The sequence below is a fragment of the Meriones unguiculatus genome, chromosome 14, assembly GCF_030254825.1.
Source record: "Meriones unguiculatus strain TT.TT164.6M chromosome 14, Bangor_MerUng_6.1, whole genome shotgun sequence".
NCBI lineage: Eukaryota > Metazoa > Chordata > Mammalia > Rodentia > Muridae > Meriones > Meriones unguiculatus.
Window position 1 is genome coordinate 67,820,842 of NC_083361.1, and position 21,382 is coordinate 67,842,223.

The 21,382-nt window shown below is 45.0% G+C and overlaps 1 pseudogene; it reads left to right on the forward strand.

Moving 5' to 3' along the window:
- Window positions 1-2,325: 2,325 nt before the first annotated feature.
- Window positions 2,326-4,404, forward strand: LOC110554394 (cullin-4B-like; annotated as a pseudogene).
- Window positions 4,405-21,382: the final 16,978 nt, after the last annotated feature.

Here is a 21,382-nt window from a genome sequence, read left to right on the forward strand (position 1 = left end):
GGTCAGTGGGCTCAAACAGAGGACCTGTATGGACTGAATTTAATATCAATTAAATTGGTTTATGAGGGACAAGCCTTGTCCCTCATGGTACATGCGTGTAGTCCCAGAACTTGGGAGAGAGAGGCAGGTGGAGCTCTTTGAGTTCAAGGCCACCTGGTCTACATTCTGAATGTTGGTCAGCTGGGGTTATCTGGTGAGACTGTCTCATCTTTTTAAAGATCCATATATGAAAGCTTTAAAACCAGTGAGGTTGCCTTTGGAGTGAGAAAGTCATTATTGTTAAATGAGACCCAAAGGTTGAAGCTCTCGTCTGATAGAACCAGTGTCTTTATTAGAGGAGACACCAGAGAACTGGCTGGCTCCCTCCATTGTGTGAGAGCAAATACTACAGAGGCACCTGTCTGGAAGCCAGGAGGATAGCCCTCACCAAGAAACTGGATATGGGTGTCATTAAAGCCACCCAGTCAATAGCATTTTATTATAGCGAGGAGACCCAGACAGAGTCCAGCATCTTTGTGGGCAGCCAGGGATGCTGACTCCATGGTTTGTTCTGCTCAATCAGAACCAGAGGGTAACCACAATAACCATCATTGTTGCCATTATAGTTATTGCTGTTCATTCACACCCAAGCCAAAGCCACTGGCATCCGTCACACAATGAAAACGTAATAAAAGATACTTAGAACAGCGGAGCCACCCCAGACCTCACACCCTCAGTCTAAACACATCTCATAAGACAGTGGCACAACAGGTACTGTCCACTAACCTGCACATACTGGCACAGTGAGTCTGCATCCCTGGGAACATATAATTAGTAAATGAATCCCTGGCCCCCGAGTTTAGTCAAGCCACTCCTAGCCATGGGAAAGAGGACCATGGGAGAGGTTCTCAATAAAAAAAAAAAAAAAACCTAAGCACTGGGGCTGGAGAAATGGCTCAGTGGTTAGGAGCACTGGATGTTCCTCTAGATGGACCTGGGTTCAATTCCCAGCACTGACATGACAGCTCACAGCTGTCTGTAACTTCAGTTTTAGGGATCCATGGCACCAGGTATGTACATGATGCAAATGTATGTGCATGTAGGCAAAACACCCGTACACATAAAACATAAGAATCCTTAAAAGAAAAGCCAAGCCTGTGATCCCAGCACTCAGGAGGCAGAGGCAGGCAGATCTCTGAGTTTGAGGCCAGCCGGGTCTACGAAGCAAGTCAAACAGCAGCAGCAGTCACTAGATCATTGTCCATCCCTCCACAACCTCGTTTTCTCTGCTTTGGGCAGGGTTCCAGCGGCAGCTGCACAGCAATGTGGAAGAAGTTGCATTTTAAAGACACCCTGGAGTTTGTAGGATTTGACACAGCAATGGCTGAGGAATCCTCCGCCTCATCTTCCACAACTGCGGCCACCTCACAGCAGCAGCAATTTAAAAATAAGAGTATATGGGTGGGACAGTGGTGGGGCTCGCCTGTAATCCCAGCACTCTGGGAGGCAGGCTGATCTCCTGAGTTCAAGGTCAGCCAAGGCTGTAGCACAGAGACACAAGTCTCTAAAAACCACCACCACCACAACAACAAAGCAAGAGAATACTGTAGTGAGAATTCCGGAATTTTGTGTGTTTTTTTTAAAAAACACAAAAAATATTATAAGAGTATGCTTTCATTTTAATCCCAGGTGTAGGGATGTGGGGCTGCTTCAGACTGTCCTTCGGCTGCTTATTATGATTTGCCTCACGCTCTAGCAGAAGTGTGGTTTTGCCAGCTCCGGATAATTTCTTCGATTGTGTGATGTTTGGAATTCTGGGAACATTTCAGTGGGTACAAAAATACTAGGGCCCTGAGAGGCAGGGTTGGTGGTTGGTGGTTGTTTAGGGAAGTTCACTGCAGTTTGCTGGTGGCCATAGTCAAAGAAGTAACAAAATGAAGGAAATTAGATTCAGGAATTTTCCTAATTCCTCTCTCCCGTCTCTTCCCGATTCTCTCCTGGTTTCTTCCTAATTAGTGTTAAGGGTTAAAACTGGGAGAATAAAGGGTAAGAAAAAGAACCCACTAGTCAGTGATCAAGAACTCTAAAGACAAGCCTATAGCTATGTGGATGACACAAGACAAAAACTGAAAGAAGCAGTAGAAACTATTCAGAATAGAACTTCAATTAAGTACAATTTAGAAGAAACCGACTGGGCTGTAGAAAATCTTTGCTCTTACAAGATTTCTGAAAACTTGTCTAAGAAGCTGAGACAGATCTGTGATGATCACATAGAAGCACACAACCATCAATTCACAGAAGATTCATTGGATCTTTTTCTAAAAAAAAAAAAAAAAAGGTTGACAGATGTTGAAGAAAATCATGGTAAGCAAATGATAGCGATCAGGAGCATCTTTTCCTGATAGAATTTATGTTCTTTAGAATTCAATGCTACTCTCCATTTGGGACATGATATTGGAGTTACTTAGGGCTCATATTTTAAGTGATCAAAAATTCAAAACGAGGCTGGAGAGATGGCTCAGAGCTTAAGAGCACTGGCTGCTCTTCCAGAGGTCCTGAGAGCAATTCCCAGCAACTATATGGTGGCTCACAACCATCTATGATGACATCTGGTGCCCTCTTCTGGTATGCAGGGGTACATACAGAGAGAATGCTGTATACATAATAAATAAATAAATAAACAAACAAAACTATAAAAATAAAAGTTAAGACGAATACAATTGATGGCAAAAACTTAACAGAAAATCTTCAGAAAGGGTTAGATAACCTTGAATGAAGACAAAACTCAAGGTCTGTTTCTCCTCCAACAGCTCTTCAGTAGAATTTGAGGGGTGTTCAGGTTCCCTGGTAGCAGTGGGTTGAGTACATAAAGGCTTTGGAAGTACTATTGTTATTAATCCTGAAAAGGATAAAATCATGATTCAAGAATTGTTGGACTTTAAAGATAAAGTTGACTAGCCAGGCAGTAGTGGTGCACACCTTTAATCCCAGCACTCTGGGAAGCAGAGGCAGGAGGATATCTGTGAGTTTGAGGTTAACCTGGTGTACAGAGATCCAGGGCAGCCAAGGCTACACAGTGAGATCCTGTCTCAAGAAAACCAAAATGAAAAAAAGAGAAGTTAATCATATAACTGATACCTGCTTTCTGAAAAATGAAATTTTATCAATGCTATAAATGAAGCATTTGAAACTTTCATTAGTAAAAGATCAAATAAACTGTGTGAACTAATAGTGCATGAACAAAGTACATGGAGTCAAAACTTCATGCAGGCAACAAAGAAGCTACAGATAAAAAACTCGAGAAGGGCCTAGAGAGATGGCTCAGTGGTTAAGAACACTCACTGATCTTCTGAAGGTCCTGAGTTCAATTCCCAGCACCCAGATGGCAGCTCACACCTGTCAGAAGTCATCTTCTGGTGTGCAGATGTACATGCAGACAAAGTACTAAAATACAGAAATAACTAAATTTTTAAAAAGCTTGAGAGAATGTTGGATAAAATGATGCTCATATTTATATGTATTTATGGGAATGGCATTTTTGAGGCCTTCTATAAGAAAGACTCAGCTAAACACCTGTTAGTTGGCAGGAGCTCATCTGGAAATGCTGAAAAATCACTGCTGTCCAAACTGAAACAAGGGTGTGGAGAGCTTTCACAAGCACACTTGAAGGGGAGTTTAAAGACATGGCACTTTCTAAAGACATCATCATTCAGCTCCAACAGTGTGTGCAGAACCAGAACATACCTGGCAAGATCACATTAACTGTGAATATCCTGACAATGGAATGCTGGCCAACATAATGTGTCCATTTGCTACTAGAGTTGGTAAAACTCCAGGGAGGAGTCAGTTTAGAAGAGATCAAGCAAGCTACCAGGATAGAAAATGGAGAACTGCAGTTGCTAGCCTGTGGTAAAGCTAGATAGAGTTCTGGCTAAAAACCCAAAGGGTAAACTATCAAATGCTGATAAATTCATGTGTAACGATGTTTTTCAAACACAAACTATTTATGATAAAGATCAAACAAATCCAAATGGAAGAAATGGTAAGCACTAGAGAAAGGGCATTTCAAGGCAGGCAATACCAAACTGATGATGTGATTTCTGATTTATGAAGATCAGAAAAACAGTTAGCCACAGTCTTCTTGTCACAGGAGTCTACAATCAGCTAAAATTTCCAGTCAAGACCCACTGACCTAAAGGAGAGAAAAGAATCCCTAATTGACTGGGACTACATAGAAAGAGATAAAGAAAACCCAAATCAGTACTATACTTTGTAGAATGTTGGTCTTGAAATGTTTGTTGTCATATGCTATAGCCACTGGACAAACCTAATTTGCTGAAACTCGTTTGACTACTTTTCCACTTCCAATGACCAAATGAAGCAGTGTGTTGGAAATAGTTGCGTGGATTTTTGGTATATTTTTTCCAGTTCCCTCCTGATTTTCTTACAGGAGCTCTTCTGAGAAGGAGATGTGGCTGCCCTCTTCATTGGACCATCAGCAGCAGTTCTAATCCATCCCTCTTGGTCTCTGGGACATGAAGACATTTATACCACTGACAAGTTACTCTTAAGAAGTTTTTAGGTAGAGTTGTTCCTACTAGGAGGCTCTTGATACCACCTTCATTATCGTGAAAGAGGGTCCCTTTCCTGAAGTTCTTAATTCTTTAAAAATCTGATGCTGTTTCAGCTGAAAAATTAACCACACCATTAAGGGGAGCTCCTTAAGAAACTGAAAAATATCAGCAAACTACACTGGATAATTGTAAACATCAGTTCTTCTGTATCCATTCAGTCTTTGTGCTCTTTTCCCTGTGCATGTAGTGGTTCTATTTTTCTCCAATAAAACTTTTATTTAAAAAAAAACCTGAATGCTGAATAAAACATCAAGCAAAGTGTGTGTGTGTGTGTATACATATATATGATTTATTGTTAAACTTTTGTATGTATCTGTGCTTATTTGCATGAACATATGTCATATGTGTGCAGGTGCTTTGGGAGGCCTGAAGCTGGAGTTACAGAGCCCAGTGCAGGTGCTGACAACTGAACTTGGGTCCTCTGCTAGAGCAGGAAGTGCTCTGAAACTCTAGCCCATCTCTCCCGCCCCAAAAAGTGTCTGTGTGTGTCTGTGTGTTCTTATTTCAATATTTATCTTTATTGATGTGTATGTGTGTGTGGATATGTCACGTGTGTGTAGGTGACCTGGAGCTGGAGTTGCAGACAGTTGTGAGTCACCTGATGTGGGTGCTGGGAACCAAACTCCAGGCCTTTTGAATGGCAAAAGATGCTCTAACTCCCAGCACAACCTATCTCTCTAGCCTTAATTTTTTATTTTTATTTTTTTGAGTCAGGCTGTCACTATGTAGCTCCTGCTGGTCTGGAACTCTCTATCTGGACCACAATGGCCTTGAACTCATATAGAGATCCTCCTGCCTCTGCCTCCCAAGTACTGTAAGGTGTTTGCCAGCTGGAAAACTACATTTTTAAATGTCTCACTTAACTGACACAGAAGCGAGTCATCCACTGATTTCAGAATTAGGGGCAAAGGAACTCCAAAACCCAGCTAGTCATCTAAAAATTTTACACAACACTGGAGACCTTGAACTTGCATTTGATGGATGGTGTAAATGGGTCCACTGAGTGACATGAGGAAAAAAAATGTGTGCCTAAGCACACACAGCAATCTTACAGGTATAAGGGTATTTGGCATTTTCAAATACAAATAGTAAAATATATGTAAAATTGATTATTGCAAATATATTTTTGTTTATTTATTTATCACCCAACTCTTGTACCTGCAGCCAACCCCTAGTTATTCACCTTCATTCTCACACAAATGTTGGTTGTTGGGAGGAAGAGGAAATGAGACAACAGGACAGGTTTGAGCTTCATCAGCTAATAATGGAAGACACACATTTGCGGAATCAGAGAGAAATGTTCAGTCAGGAGAACATTCCCCATGTATATATTGCTAGACATGATGTCATGGCTTCAGAAAAGCACAATTTTAAATTGAATTTGATATTAATATTTATCAGCACTCAACCTAGCCAATCAAGAAAACAAGACGTGATTCAAAGCATTTGCCATTAATACTGCCACCATGGCTGCTGACAAGCTTTCACGAAGGCATCACTGAACACGAAGTGAAGAAAGACCCACACTCGCTGTGTATGACTCAGTATTGCCCCGACCCTCGGGACCTAGTTATTCGTGGGGGCGAAGGGGGTCAATCCTGGAAAAGATGGGCGAGAGAGAGAAAGGACACAAGCAGACGGTTGCCGGTCAAGTGTCAGCTTTATTGAGCTTTGGTGTTTCTTTTAAAGTATGGCTCTGGCAGGGTGGGGGAGAGGGGCGAGAAAAGGGGAGTAGTAGTGGAAAAATACCAAGACCCTTGGTGGGGAGGTGGGAAGTTCCCAAGACTAAGAAGGTGGGTTAAAGAGTTACAAGGCCCAAAGATAATATCTGTGGTCACGGAAGTGTCCCAAAGCAAACAGTTTTGGGAACAATGGGTTGTAAGAAACTGTGGCCTGCTGACCTCCGGTGCTTATCTGGCGGGCCAGGCTCTTAGGAAGGGTCCCAGGGCTTAGTTCCCAACATCTCCTCCCTTTTATCTCTTTAAAATGAGGGGACCCTTTAGGATTCTCAATGAGCATAAAAAGGGCATTTTGGAAGAGCCAATTTGTATAGCCTACTCGGGGTTATCCACACAAGCAAGTTTTGGAGGCTGCGTTCCCCAAAGCAGGACGTCACCACCACTGTCGACAGTCTATGCCACTTCTGGTGCAATGGGACAAAACCCTCAGAGTGCTAGGGCCATAGACAGCGCATATCAACAAGTGCGGCGGGCACAAGTCCTCATTATGATTAGGGGCACAAAAGGGGTCTGAGCCTGGTGGAAGGCAATGCTTGGCTGTTACCCATCATTGGAGCAACCTCCTCTTAGTGTGAGGCTGTCCTGTCTTAGGTGGGCAAAGACTGACTTGCACACAACCGTCACTGACTTACCAGACCGCGCAGTTTGTGAAACTGTAACGCATTAACTCTCCTCAGAAAGAATGAGGGCCAACCCCGAGTTAAGAGCTACAAGACATTTGTTAAATGTTTGAATTAATTTTAACGAAATTGGTCAGCCAATTGTAAGAATTGTAAAGGGTCCAGATCTAGTTGGGAGAGCGGCCCCAGAACTTCCATCTTGGGCCAGGGGATATTAGGGTGGAGAAATCAAGGGGGCGGGAAGCTGGGGCATCAGGTGGAAGCTCTACGGCAGATTCTTCTTCTCCAGCCGGGCGATGGTAATGGACTCCGATGGGCTTGATTGTGGAGCTTACCTGGTTCTTAACAAAGTTTGTGAGACGATTAAAGGCCCAGGGGCCAAAAGAGAGGAGCAAGAATAGGCCCATGAGGGGGCCCAAGAGACTGGGAAGGAGAGTGGAAAGCCAAGGAGAGGTGGAAAACCAATTTTGATACCAGGATTCTTGTTGTTCTCGAGCCTGTTTGCGTTCTTCTAGGCTCTTTTTGACCTTATCTAAGCTGTTTTGTACCAATCCAGTCTTATCAGAATAAAAACAGCATTCCTCTTTAAGGGCGGCACAAAGGCCTCCCTCTTTTAGAAAAACTAAGTCAAGGCCTCGCCGGTTTTGAAGAACTACTTCAGAAAGGGAAGCCACAAAATCTTTAAGATTTTGAACTCCCTCTCGGAGTTCACTCAAGTCTTTGTCAATAGTCGATTGGAGCTGGGAGAAATGTTGTTGAGAGGTGACCATAGAGGCAATACCAGTTCCAGCTCCTGCGGCACTCAAACCCAGAAGTACTATAAGGGTAACAGCAGTTAGGGGCTCTCTTTTTTTTATAGGTATGCCATTATCATAGAAAAATAAAAAATTATCAGGGTCATGGACAAAAAATCGGGGAAGAATAACAACAACAACACAATAGTCTTTTTATCTATAAAATCCTTATTAATAATATAGGTAGTAAGTCCTGTGGCGCAAGCAAGGTAAGTATTATTTGGGGCTTTTGTATAAGAAAATGTTTGATTAACAACAATTGTCTGATTACAGACCGATTGTAATGGTCGCGGGGGAAGCATGTTGGGCCCAACAAGGCAGTAGCCGAATCCCGAAACCGAACTAAGGGTAAGGCCTCCCTCAGGGGGGGCATGCCAAAGTAAGTCAGCAGTTTCATTGGTGGGGACAGGGCCACTCATCATGGCTATCCCCTCATAGAATGGTGGAGTAGGAGAAAAACAGATCCAACATTCATCATAGGCAGGGTTACTGGTGTTACGAATTGCCTCTAGAGAGGCATTTACTAAGGAAAGGATAAGATCTGTGGAGCTCATGCGTCCCTTAGGGAGAGTAGGCAGAAAAGGAGTCGGTCCAGAGGGGGATGATAAAGTAGGACCGAGGGTAACCGGACTAGGAGCAACAGGAGGCTTCGGTTGAAGGGCAGGGTTGCGGCCTATGGCGGCAGAAGCTCTATTGGGAATATTTTGAAGCATTTTAATCTTAAAAGTAAGTCCAATATCCTTTTCTGACATATATAGCCGAAGACCCCACTCATAACCTCTACCGGTCCAGGTTTGTTTTTTGCCCTCTCCTGTAAAGGAGATTACAAGGGGATTGCACCATCCCTTTGTAGTTGCATGGGCATTACACCGTTGTTTTAATTGGTCCGGGATGTGATTGGGGGTCGCACCAGGGTAGCGGTCTTTTCTTTTAACAATTATGTAATCCCAGCTGGAGGAAGGTTGCCAATAGGTATCCCCAGTGGTCTCACACCCCCAGGAGGCACAGAAATAATTGTCAGCCCATCCACATTTATAATTGAGACCCTTGTTTCTATGATTTCCTGGGCAAATATAGATTCCCAACTGGCCATGTAAGTCAGCTCTTTCAATATCATTGCGGCAGCCGGGAACTATAGGACGGCGTGCCTGTAACTGAGGGGCGGGTGATCCCGGACGATAAAGGACCTCTGCCATTCCCCAATCGGGGTGAGCCCCAAGGGCAAGGGCGCAGAGATCAACCTCCAGGTTAGGCCAATGTGGCGAGGCTCCGGTGTAAGAGCTGGAGTTAACTATATCTCCAGCCTGATTTTTAATAATCCAGGGATAATTATAAACTTGATAAGGGGAAGGGGCACTAACCACCAGCCGGGCTACAAGCAGAGGCGCGAAGATAACAAGGGGGCCAAGCATTTTCTGTAATTAAGCACAATCAGAATTTTCCTCAGGGGTTTCCCTGGGAGGATTTACCAACTTTATTAACCTCTCGGGAAGCCACCTGGCACTTTGTTCCTTGGAGTCATATATGCAGGCATGTCCTTTACCCCATATTAATACAGGATCGGGACCAGACCATTTATAAGTCAATGGGTTTTTCCACATAGCCTGCGCATAGGTGTCGGATGTTGAAGGGTGCCAGAATCTATCAGCTGCAGTTTTACCATGCTTATCAAGGGTGAGGAAATTTAAAACAAACAAGGCATGATTTAAGAGGGTTTTATGATTTCCTGTTAGAGGATATAGGATACCTCCGGAGTGTTGTAACTTCTGGATCATGTTTTTAAGGGTCTGATGTGCCCTTTCTACTATGCCCTGGCCTTGTGGGTTATAAGGTATGCCAGTAAGATGTTTGATTTTTAACTGGGCACAAAATTGTTTAAAGCCATTGCTGGTATATCCAGGGCCATTGTCTGTTTTTATAACCTTTGGTAGGGGCGTAAGGGCGGAACAGGCCAAAATGTGGTTTATAACATGCTTAGTAGCCTCTCCAGTCTGGAGGGAGGCAAAAATAAACCCACTAAAGGTATCTATAGATACATGGATGTATTTTAATTTTCCAAAAGGAGAATAATGAGTAACATCCATCTGCCAAAGTTCTCCCGGTGTAAGGCCTCGGGGGTTGACTCCCAAGTGAGGCTCAGGCAGGAACACCAAGCAATTTTTGCACTGGCATACGATTTGTCGTGCCTGATCTCTCGTAATGGAAAACATTTGTCGGAGGGTCTGGGCGTTAAGGTGATGCAGGCGGTGGGCTTCCTGGGCTTGCAACAGAGGGTCGGGTTGCTTAGGCAACGTCGCGAAGAGGGTTAGCTTAGGCTGAGTAGCTTGATCCACTTGGTTATTGCCCTCACTCAGAGGTCTGGGGAGCCCAGAGTGGGTCCAATAATAAAAGGATGCAAGCATTTTAAAATGAGGGACTATTTGAAGTCCCAGCTGTCAGAGTGCAAGGATTAACTCTTGCCCAATGATCTGTAATTTAGTAGCGTCTGGCCCCGCCAATAAAATATCATCCATATAGTGAATGAAGTATGTGTCAGGATGCTTTATCCTAAGGGGATCGATAGCCTGAGCAACATACTTTTGGCAGAGGGTGGGGCTGTTGGCTATTCCCTGGGGCAAGACCCTCCATTGAAAGCGGGGTGACGGGCCAATGCAATTAACAATAGGGACACTAAAGGCGAAGCGTTTACAATCCTCGGGGTGAAGGGGAATACAGAAAAAACAATCTTTTAAATCAATAACCAATTTTGTATAACCTAGTGGAATGGCTACCGGTGAGGAAAGTCCTGGTTGAAACGCCCCCATCGGCACCATGGTTTTGTTGATTTCTTTAAGATCTTGGAGGAGCCTCCATTCCCCCCCCCCTTTTTTTTTTTTTTGTATAACAAATATGGGAGTGTTCCATGGGGAAGTAGAAGGCTCAATGTGTCCAGCAGAAAGCTGTTCCTGCACCAACTGCATGGCTGCTGTTAGATTTTGCTGAGGAAGGGGCCATTGATCAACCCAGACAGGGGAATCACTTTTCCATGTTATTTTATCTGCCTGGAGTGCAGGGGGAGCAATGGCCCTTAGGAAAAATGTGATTCATAACCAAGGCCTGTTCGTGTGAATTTTGGGGCGACCGAAATGGGATCAGGCGTTCCCTGATTATTTTTTCCCAAGCCTCTTCCTGGTATAAATCCTTGTTTAAGCATTTGTTGAGTGACTGCTTCTGAGGGGCTAAACATAAGGACCCCCATTTGGGAGAGGATATCTCTTCCCCAAAGATTAACAGGGAGCCCGGGAACTATAAATGGCCACACATGTCCAATGTTACCTTCAGAATCTTCCCAAGTCAGTAGCTGGGAGCTCTGGAGGGTGTTAAGGGACTGACCTATGCCCTGAAGTTGAGTCAAGGTTGGTTGTGAGGGCCAACCAGAGGGCCAAGCCTTTTGTGAGATTACCGTGGAGTCTGCTCCTGTATCTAAAAGGCCCTCAAAAGTTTTTCCATTAAGTTTAAGTTTTAGGGTGGGTCGCTCTCGAGTCATCTGTTGGACCCAGAATATATCAGATGACCCAGGGACAGAGGCTCCTCGAGAAGGGCCTAGGGAGGAGTAGCCGAATTTAGAGGTAGGGGGAGGGCCTGAGCTAAGCGCTGTCCCTTGATAATTGGGAGGGGACCCCGCGCACTACTGGCCAAGATTTTTATTTCTCCAGTATAATCATTGTCAATTAAGGAAGGGAAAACAGTAATACCCTTTAATGTACTGGAGGCTCTGCCTAGAATTAAGTAATAGGTCTGTGGGGGGGGGGGCGGTCCAAAGATTCCTGTAGGGATAATTTGAACCCCATCTTCCGGAGTTAGAATTGAGTCGGCGGAGGCACAAAGGTCCAATCCTGCACTCCCGGGGGTGGCCCTGCGAAGGCAGGCGACTGACCTGGCACTGACTGTGTTGGAACCTGATCGTGGCATGGCTGGCTTATCCCCGAGGCCGGCAAGAAATTGATCGGTTGAGGGGTCCGGGGCTGACCCCTCAACATGTTTCCCGCCCTGGGAGGGAGGGGGTTGCCTGAGATATCCATTTGGGAGCGGCAAGTATTAGCCCAATGTTTACCACGACGGCAGGGAGGGCAGACTGTTGTGGGTAGGGGCCAGGTAGCCCCTGTCTGGCTCAAGGCTTGAGGCTGGCCTTGTGGGCGCAAGCCTGAAGCCTCCTGTTGTGGACACTGGCGTGCAAGATGGCCCATTTGTCCACATTTAAAACAGGAAAATTTGGAGCCGCTAGGCTGTGCGGGTGCTCCCATAACTAGATTAATGGCCTGAGACATTTTATGTGTAAAAGTGTCCACCTCTTGGCACAAGCGGATCATATCAGGAAGGTCTTTGTCTTTATGTTTGCCCCGGAGGGCAGCCTTGCAGGCAGAGTTTGCATTTTCGAATGCCAATTGTTTGAGAAGTTTGTTTTCTTTTTGTTCAATTTTATCTGGTCCCAATGTTCTCTCAGCCGCCTCTAAGAGGTGACCAACAAACTCAGAGTAATCCTCATTACTTCCTTGGATAATTTTAGTTAAAGGTGAGAGAACAGATCCTTTTACAGGGATAGCACGCCAAGCTGCCAATGCAGCGCCATGGGCCTGGGCCAGGAGCCCCAAGGGAAAGCCCTGTTGTACCTGCTCTGAGGCATATTTTCCCTGGCCCGTTAATTTATTAAAAGTCCATTTAAAGGAGGGTTTTTTGACATTTTTTAGATTATTATTAGCCAAGGTACAGCAACGATCGTACCAGTCTGCCTGCCATGCAAGGAATTGACCTCTAGTTAAAACTGATTGAACCACCGTCAGCCATTCACCAGGAGTCAGGAAGCCTCCCTCCGCCATACTTTCCAACAGGGAGATGGTAAAGGGAGCGTTAGGCCCATAAGTCCTGACAGCTGAGTTAAGTTTTTCTAATTTTTTGAAGCGAAGCTGGCGATAATCACCGGGCTCGCCCACGGGGGAGTCACGGTTTATTATTCCCTCGTCCTCATTATCATCAGTCTCGCTCTCGCCAGAGGAGCCGTCAGCCTCAGACTGGGGAAGGGGAGTTGAGTTGAAAGAGGGGTAGAGGCGCGAGGGGTGGCCAAAGACCCAGACCGTCGGTCTTGACGAGTCTGAGAGCGGGTGGTTACAGGAAAGGCAAGCTGGGGAGGGGTTTGAGTCGAGGCAGGATTGATCGGAGGGTTGACCGGAGAAGGTTCAGGAGGAGGCGGAATTGGAGGTATGGAAGGAAAAGGGTTTGTAAAGGCTGAACAGCGAGTCATGAGGCAGGAGAGTTGCTGTTGAAGATGGTGAATTTCTGTAAGGTCCCTGACCTGGGCGGAGAGGCGAGATCGAATTTCTGAAAGGGAAGTCGAAGGAATAGTTGGGAAGGTTGGCAGAGTAAGAGGAACAGTAGCGGGGAAAGGTGCAGGGGGAGCAGAGGCGAGCGGGGGATCGTCATCATGATAATGGGCGGCCTCGTCCTCGAAAGTTGCAGCGTCTCCAGGATCGAGGGGGTCAGTATCTTGAGAGGGAAGAGGCTGAGGGGGTAGCGGAGAGGTCTTAGGCTTAGGCTTTTTGAGAACGGGATTAATCAGAGGAGGAGATTTATAGGGTGGAGGTTCAGAAACACTAGCAGAGGGCAGAGGGGGATAGAGTTGAGGAAGACTAGAGGGATTGGAAACAGAAGCATCAATTAGGGAAAGTGACGCAGAGGCACGAGAGGGGGGGCGAGAAGGAGGCCGAGAGGGAGGCTGAGAGGCCACTGGTGAGTTTTGAGTAGAGGAAGCGAGACAAAATTCAGCAACCGAAAGGAGTTGGCGGTTGTCAGTATCATTGTCTCATTGTCTGCATCCTCAACAATATCTCTAATTATTCCCCAGAACGAGAAGACTGTGGGACTCAGGGCATCATTTCCTTCGGCAGCAAGTTTTTGATTGAGTTCTCTACCAACTTTTTGCCATTTCTTAGGATGAATAGTAGGACCATCTATCATAAACCAAGGACATACTTTATCAATGAAAAGAAAGAAATTTACCAAGTCTTTTTTCTTAACCCGAATTCCTCTCTCTCTGAGGGAGGTCTTTAATTCCTTAACGAATGACGCCTCCTTAGACAAAGAATGGCCCATCTCGATAGGACGGAAATGTAAAGCTTACCAGGTCGTGTAGTCTCTCCGGGTCAGAGGGAGCTGATCACGCTCTTGTGGTTTCGAAGGCCTTCTTCCTCGCTTCAGGGTCCGTCCGGAGAGACCGGTACTTCGAGCCCCCACGTTGGGCGCCACTCTGCCCCAACCCACGGGACCTAGTTATTCGTGGGGGCGAAGGGGGTCAATCCTGGAAAAGATGGGCGAGAGAGAGAAAGGACACAAGCAGACGGTTGCCGGTCAAGTGTCAGCTTTATTGAGCTTAGGTGTTTCTTTTAAAGCACGGCTCTGGCAGGGCGGGGGAGAGGGGTGAGAAAAGGGGAGTAGTAGTGGAAAAATACCAAGACCCTTGGTGGGGAGGTGGGAAGTTCCCAAGACTAAGAAGGTGGGTTAAAGAGTTACAAGGCCCAAAGATAATATCTGTGGTCACGGATGTGTCCCAAAGCAAACAGTTTTGGGAACAATGGGTCGTAAGAAACTATGGCCTGCTGACCTCCGGTGCTTATCTGGCGGGCCAGGCTCTTAGGAAGGGTCCCAGGGCTTAGTTCCCAACACAGTATGTCCATCTCCACGTGGATAAGTAGATCTGAACAAGAGCCGCATCACTTTTGCACGTAAAAGTAATGGAAATTAAATTTTCAGTGGATGGCCATGGTGGCCAGGTCAAGCTGGACGTCTTGTGGAGCAGCGGTGAGCTCTGGTCTCCCTGAAAACTGGCCACATGTGTTGCAGAATATCTGATCACACTGTGAACCCTGAGATTGTGTACTGGAAAAACCTGTTTCTAGTTGTGGTGTGGCTCAGCCCTAGCACACACCTAAATCCAAGAGCTTTCTGTAGACAGGATTAAATAAAGTCAACCTTAGGTCAAGAAGCAGAGCAAGCAACCAGTTGACAGGGAGTGAACATAGTAAAAAAAAAACCATAGAGAGTGAGAAAATATCCAGAGAAAGGACCGAGAGACACATGGGAAGTAGAAAGGAGGGACATTCAATTTGAAGGATTTTTAAGAGAAGGAGAAAGGACTTTTTCCTTCTGGGACGTAGGCTGAGTAGGAAGGTCAGCTGGGTGCTTTCTTTGCCTCTGTAATGTTTAATGCTTTATGTTAACAAACAATCTTCTCCCCAAAAGGCCACAGCTGCCTGTTAAGTTCATTCCATGTGTAAAATCAGGCTTCAGGCCAAACTTTTTTTTTTCTTTTCTTTCTCTTAGATTTATGTATTATTTATACAGTATACTGTCTTGCATATGTGCCTGCAGGCCACAAGAGGGCACCAGATCTCATGATAGATGGTTGTGAGCTGCCATGTGGTTGCTGGGAATTGAACAGGATCATTGGAAGAACACCCAGTGTTCTTAACCTCTGAGACATGGCTCCAGCTCCAGGCCACACTCTTCTAGAGCTGCTTGTTCTCCTGCTGAGAAAGGTAATCACACTCTACCCTGCTGACAAACTTCACTCTGAAAGAGATGAACTCAAAAAAGTTTTAAATCTTTCCTTCTCTATGCTAAGACTTCAGAAGTTCAGACTTCGTTTTATTTGTTTTCGGTTTTTCAAGACAGGGTTTCTGTGTTTTAGCCTTGGCTATCCTGAAACTCACTCTGTAGATCAGGCTGGCCTCAGACTCACAGAAATCCACCTGCCTCTGCCTCCCAAGTGTGGTGGGATTAAAGGCATGTGCCGCCACCACCACCTGGCATCAGACTTTTAACATTAATCAATGAAGCTCTGATAAGCCATTAACCTAGCCCTAGAATAGCCCTGCTACCATTACCAAAGTCATAAAATTTAACTTTCCTTCGGTTGTCTTCTAATCATAGATTTAAAACATGTTTCTCACTTTGATGAAAAGCTCTCTCTCTCCAATCTATATATCTAGTCCTCTATGCAGAGGAAAGAGTGTGCATGCTTTTAACCCAGAACCATTTCTTTGGGTCCCCAAGATTTTTCTATGACTCAAAAGTCTATTGCTCTTTCTACAATGTGGATTTCAGTACAGATTACAAACAGTGGAAATACTAATAGATCTAAAACATCTCTTTTTTTTATAAACTTAAAAAAAAATTGTGTAAGATTCAGGGAGCCGCCTTGTATCCACCTCTCACAGGTCAAACAGACTCCAGATAAGAACACTTAAGTTTTCCCACCTGAGGGTAGGATCTATCTATCTCTCTCTCTCTCTCTCTCTCTCTCTCTCCCTCTCCCCTGATCTTGGGACTTGCCTCACCCAACTACCAAGACCATGGCCCTAAAAGTTTCAAATGTACACCCAATATAATTTTTTTTTTCCTAGTGCTGGAGAGATGACTCAGAGATTAAGAGCACTGACTACTCCTCCAGACATCCTGAGTTCAATTCCCAGCACCCACATGGTGGCTCACAACCATCTATAATGAGATCTGGCCCTCTTCTGGCATGCAGGCATCCATGTAGGCAGAATACTGTATACATAATAAATAAATCTTTTTAAAAGAATTTCCTTAACCTACTTAACTTTACGGTTTTCTCCCTTGCCTCTCTGTTCCAGGAGGTTGCAAGTCAGCTGTTCCAAGGCTGCCTACAAAGCAGGTGTTCCTTCAGAATCTGTGTCTAGAGGACTCCTCAGCAGCTAGCCCTAGGTGGTTCTGCATCCCAGACTGCTCCAAAGCAGCCTGTAATTCACTAGCCTCTGGTGGTTCTGCAAAATCTGGGCAGGAAGGGAAACAGACATCCCCCAGCCTTTACTCTCCTTTCCCTTCGTGTCCTTTGACCATCCTTCCAGCCTTCCTGGGCCCTGACAACAATGCCCCATTTTCAGCAGGAAGTAATTACATAAGGGATTATGTCATTTTATCAACAGATTACTACATTACCTTATCAAGAGAAGGCTGGAAGGTTAGGTTTCAAACTTAGTTCTTGTGGCTCCTCCCAGCACTTCTCCCTCCCCCCCCCCAACTTTAACCTCTTCCTCCCAGGGGCTGGGTTTCTGCTTCCCTTCCCTTCCCTACACCTATAATTCAGCCCAGGGCAGCGACTCCCCTCTTACACTACCTCCCCTCTCTCCTCTTATAGTCTGGTTTAGTCTGTTGGCCGTGTTCATCCTTACTCTTCCCTCTTCCTGCCTTCTCCCTTAGATCTACAATAAAAATCTTCTCCATATGGAATTTGAACGTAGCCCGGGCTATGTGAGACTGAGACCCTCTCTCAAAAAAAAAAAAAAAAAAAAAAAAAAAAAAAAAAAGAAGAAGAAGAAAACAAAAACAACCAAAAAGAAAACTGAAACACAAACAAAAAAATATTCTGCAGGGTCAGTGCTGAAGATGGAACGTAGGGTCTGGTGCATGCTAGGCAACATTCTATCACTGAGTTATATACACACCTATATTTGAGACAGGTCTCACTGTGTAGGTAGCTGTAGATGACCTGGAACTTGCTATGTAGACCAGGCTAGCCTGGCCTGAACTCACAGAGATAGGCTTGTCTCTGCCTCCTGAGTGTGAGATAAAAGGACCACACCTATTGTCCACCTGTTTGTTTGGTTTTTGTCTTTTTAGTTTTTTGAGGCAGAGTTTCAGTCCTGGCTGTGCTGGAACTAGCTCTGTAGACCAGGCTGGCCTTGAACTCACAGAGATCCTCCTGCCTCTGCCTCCAAAGTGCTGGGTGTGCGCCACCGCCCCGCATTCCAGTTGCTTTTTAGGGTGACAGAATAACCAGCCAACATCGTTCTAGGTTTTTGCGACTAAGGGACGACATTTGGTTATATGAGAGTTAAACAAAAAATTTTTGTGGCAGGTTCTGCTTTCCTAATACAGCTGTCGTCACTTTAACCTTCCTCGCTTCTGCCACTGGGAAAAAGCCCACCCAGACACAAAGCTGGAGGTGAGCTGGAGTGACACTCTGCGACCTTCCAGAGAGTAAAGCCAAGTGCTCAGGGCTCCTCAGGAGAAAAACAAGAGCCTGAAGCGTTGAGGTCCTGGCAGTGTTGCTTCACCCTGGACCGCTTTCCTCCCAGACTTAGGCTACCTGAGAAAAAAGATCTCTGATTGGAAGAGACACTGCAGACATTTAGTTATGTCCGGTTGGGTCTTTTCATAAGTACCAGGAAGCCTAGCCAAGATTGTTGGCCAAGTCAGAGTAAGCAGAAAAGGCACAAAGGCTGAGAGGGTGGGAAAGGCAGGGTGGAAAGGAAAGAGGATGAAACTGGGGGTGAAAATGAAGGCAGCCCTGAGTCGGTCCCACCTGGGCCTGCTACCTTGTTTTGGAGGAATTTATCTCCAAGCAGTCTGTCTGTCTGTTTCTATCTATCTATCTATCTATCTATCTATCTATCTATCTATCTATTTTTTTTCTTGAAACAGTTCTCTAAGTAGCCTCTGTAGCTGGAGTGCTGAGATTAAAGGTATACATCACCATACTCAGCTTCCTTTTCTTCTTAAAGCATGATAGTGTGGGATTATTTATTGGTATGTAAAATTACCCATACAATTTTTACTTTGTTTTGATGTGAGACAGAGTGAATGAAAAAAAAAAAAAAAAGAGATAAAAAAGGAAAGGACATGACTGCTCTAGGTATGGTGGAGGAGAAAGGTTATTATACCTACATGGTAGATCTAGCCAGAAGCAGACACATCTGGGAGAGCCCAGAGTCATGAGCCTGAGCCATGTGGGGAGAAGGGGAAGGGGAGGGACTGGGGAAAGAGGGGAAAGGGGGCAGCAGCCAGGAGGCCAAAAGAAGGTCAGAGAGAAAAGGCATTCAAAATATCTGGATTCTATAGGAAAGAGCCTCTGGAGGAAGGGCGCCCAGCCTCTGAGCTGGAAAGTTCAGGCAGAGGCAGGGTTTGCCAGCCATACCTGTAACTGGTAGGGACTGAGGGATGCTGGGAGAACCTGGAGGCCAGGTCCAGTTTGATAAAAAGGTATTTCAGCAGCTTGTCCTGAGTTTGAAAGTTAACACGGAGTACATTTCAGTCTAGGCTAGTCCAACCAATTCTCCTGTCTCAGCCTTCTGGGTGCTGAACTACTACATACATGAACCACTAAGCTCAGCTTCATCATAACTACTTTTTTTTTTTTTTTGAGACAAGTTTCACTCTGTAGACTAGGCCTGGAACTTATTTCGTAGGCCTCAAACCACTGGCGATCTTCCTGTCTCTGTTTCTTATTTGCTAGAATTACAAATATGAGCCACTGTCCCTGGACCATAATGTTTTTAAATTAAAAATTTTTGGTTATAAAATAGTAGGTATACTATGAATTTTTTAAATATTTTTATTTTACTTGTATAGGTGCTTTTGACTGCATGTATGTGTGTCTGGTATCCATGAATGCCAGAAAAGGGTTCTGAATCCCCTGGAACTGGAATTACAGATGGTTGAGAGCCAGTATGTGAGACTGGAAATCAAACCTGTGTTCTCTGGAAGAGTAATCAGTGTTCTTAACCACTGAGTCATCTCTTCAGCTCTTTCTCCCCCTTTTAAATAAAAAAGCTATATATGCATATTTATATATATACATATATGTATACACACACATATATATATCAGAATGTCAATGGCAGAATTATAGTCATTTTATTCATCACACTAATATCTGAACTTTTAAATAATAGCATGTATAATTTATTAATTCATGGTTTTAAAATGATTGTCAGGGATGGACACACACATATCTAAAAATAAAATGATTAGCTTTCTGAAAATCATCAAACAGACACTAAAATGACGTTCCTATAATAGAACATCACCTAAACTAGTTTTGGCATGAAGTCTTCAGCTGGATAACAGTAGAAACAACATGTATTTTTTTAATTCAAAAGTGTTAAAGTAGTTTAATGTAGATGCCATCTCTGATTAAGGAGGACCTCCAGTTCTTATTATGCCATCTTTGTTTTGGTCTAAATTTTGCCTCCTTATTTTTATGGCTGTGGGTAGCACTTCTTCAAGGACCCTGTTCAAATATGACTTGATTATCCAAGATAGAAAAGGAAAGGAGGAGCTGGATGCACAGGCAGGGGCTTGAGAAGACAATCCCCCCCATGCCCCTGCCTGCATGCATCCCGCCTGGCCAGAGCCTACATTCTGCTTTGAGCCTCTCTTTGGCTGGAAGCATCTTCCTTAACATTTCCTCTTCTAGGTTTTCAGGGGTCCCACAAGCTCCCTCAAGACTGTCAGTTTCTACTTTAAACCCTTTCCCTTTATAATACTGTATGTATATCTTGGATTTTTTCCCTTTCTTCATCCTTTCCTCTCCCCTATCCCTTCCTCCCTTCTGGTTTCTTCCTCTCTCTTCCCCTCTCCTGCTTTCCAAGTTTTGGGAATCATACCTAGGGACCCAGCCGTGCCAGGCAGATGCTCTATCACAGAAAAAACATCAGGCACCATATTTTTGAAATTACAGTAAAATATATACAAGATAAAGTTTGCGCTTTTAATCACTTAATGGTATCTTCCAGTTTTGTGGGAATAAGTACATTCACTCTGCAACCACCATCCCCCATCCATGCCCAGAACTGCTTTGGACTTCCATATCACAGTTCCATCTGTGTATGCCTGGGTGTGTGTGTGTGTGTGTGTGTGTATAGCACAGAGTTTCTAAGATGAAACCGATATGGAAAACTGAAGTAGTTCCCTAGACGGAAGCTGGTTGCACAACAATGTGACTATATTAGTTTTGGGGGGTTCAAGCTGTCCTTGAACTCACTACATAGCTAAGAGTGGCCTTAAACTCCAGACCCCCCTGCCTCCACTTTTCAAGTGCTGGGACTATACCCGGTTTGTGGGGTACCAGGGTGCTAGAGAGCCCATCAGAAGAGCCAGGGCGGGTTGAACCCAGGATTTTCTTGCAAGCTAGACAAGAACTCTATAGACTTAGCTACATCCCCCTTGTCTGTGCTTTTGAAGAATGAATTTAAAGACCGGATTTTCCAACCCTGCTTCCAAACCACCCGGTAGCCACAGGATTCAGGTTTTAATGGCAATCTGGTGTCAGGCCCTCTGTGCTGGTTCAGCCCTTGCTGGCTAGGCCCTGCTCAAGGGTGGGAAAATGCAGTAATTTACTTCTGAAAAGGGAGGTATGGATTCCTGAGTACCACACCGGGATGCCCGATTTACTCAGCCTTTCCTCAAGCTCTGGCAGTGGCCTGATAGGGGAGATTGCAATTCTGCCCATTCTCCAACCAGCGAAGGGATCCGCTCTTTTCCGTTCCTGCACTCAGGACCCCACTCATTCCCTGAGCTTTTATAGCACCTGCAAGTGTATTTAAGCCCCTTCCTCTAAAGTTGTCCTCTGAAGGGAAGGACCAAGGCCTCAGAGGGACTTTCAGTTCTGCTCAGGGGTCCCATGTTGCCCATGTCCTGACGGGCTCCAGAAGGGGATGCATCCCCAAATCTCCTGCCTTTAGCCTTTGACTCTCCACATCTGTAAACAGACATAGTGTTCCAGGCCATGTCTATAGCACCTGATCTGAGGGGTTTCTGGGTCTTGAGCCGTCCTGATA